Source organism: Penaeus monodon, chromosome 24 (assembly GCF_015228065.2).
Source record: "Penaeus monodon isolate SGIC_2016 chromosome 24, NSTDA_Pmon_1, whole genome shotgun sequence".
NCBI classification, from domain to species: domain Eukaryota; kingdom Metazoa; phylum Arthropoda; class Malacostraca; order Decapoda; family Penaeidae; genus Penaeus; species Penaeus monodon.
The window spans coordinates 33150294-33150500 of record NC_051409.1 but is presented as its reverse complement, the minus strand read 5'-3'; the positions used below and the strand labels follow the sequence as shown (position 1 = coordinate 33150500).

Genomic DNA, 207 nt, shown 5'->3' with positions numbered 1-207 from the left:
TGAGATACAGTTGTAAATTGTTTGAGAACTCTTTTTTCATGATATCAGTAATTTGTATCACTATTAATGCTAAAGAATGTGTTGCTGTTTTACCTGAGTGCATTACATGATTAAGATTATTTAGAAAAGAAGCATTGTATTTGTATAATCTCAAAATTGCAACACCCAAGCGCCCCGACACATATTACTTAACAGATTAATGTAAAT

The 207-nt window shown here is 30.0% G+C and overlaps 1 protein-coding gene across 1 annotated transcript in view; it reads left to right on the top strand.

Annotated features, from left to right (window-relative positions):
• Positions 1-207, top strand: part of LOC119588724 (small conductance calcium-activated potassium channel protein-like) — a gene marked incomplete at both ends in the record, with an annotated part of 34281 nt that overhangs the window by 15077 nt on the left and 18997 nt on the right.